Raw genomic sequence first — 846 nt, 5'->3', positions numbered from 1 at the left:
GGTGTCAGCGATTTATGCTGGACAGTGTAAAACTAACAAAGATGAGCGGGAGAGGTGCTGGACTGAGAGCACCTCTAGTGCAATCACAGATGCACAACCAATAATAAAACACCACTGAGAGAATGTGTTCAGAAAATGACAAACATTGTTCAGAAAGCTTAATGAAGCTTCATTTGACCATAACTATTAACCACCTAAAAGAAATTAAGTCTCTGGAAATATTATGCTCTAAGCAATAGTGCAATGTAATTTTGAACCGCTCCTAGAAAGAAACCCTTAGGTAGCCAGTGCTGTCATTCAAATCCATAACAAAGCATCTGTGACTGAATCTAGTTTAAAATCTCTATTTTTTAGCATTTTGAACATATGCAATAAAATAAAAAATATGCATTTTCCCACAAATATGCAAAATAAACACAGTTACCTACTGTAGAACGTGGTCGGCATGCCAACGAGGCTTGAAAGTGTGCACATGGTGATTCAGAGGAGATTTAAGAGTTAAAAGTGTAAAGTAGCTACATTTTCTAAGTTGTCCGCCTACACCGCCAACGAGAGCTCTTCTCTAATATTACCGGGTACGCAATAACTATTCAACTTCGGAAGGTATTGTTGATCTCAGAAACAACAATAGACAGCACCATCTTATCACAACGTCCATGCTTGTGTCTTTGTTATTCAAATACTCTTTAAGTCTACTTATTAAGAGTATGACTTCCCCTTTTTCTCTATTGATTTTAATAAACCTGCCTGAGATTGTTGATGTCAGAAATAACTAGGGATGAGCGAGTACAGCATTATCTGTATCTGTATCTGTATCTGTATCCCACATGAATTATCTGTATCCGT

Source organism: Etheostoma cragini, unplaced genomic scaffold (genome assembly GCF_013103735.1).
Source record: "Etheostoma cragini isolate CJK2018 unplaced genomic scaffold, CSU_Ecrag_1.0 ScbMSFa_2295, whole genome shotgun sequence".
NCBI classification, from domain to species: Eukaryota; Metazoa; Chordata; class Actinopteri; order Perciformes; family Percidae; genus Etheostoma; species Etheostoma cragini.
This window is presented reverse-complemented; position numbering follows the sequence as displayed.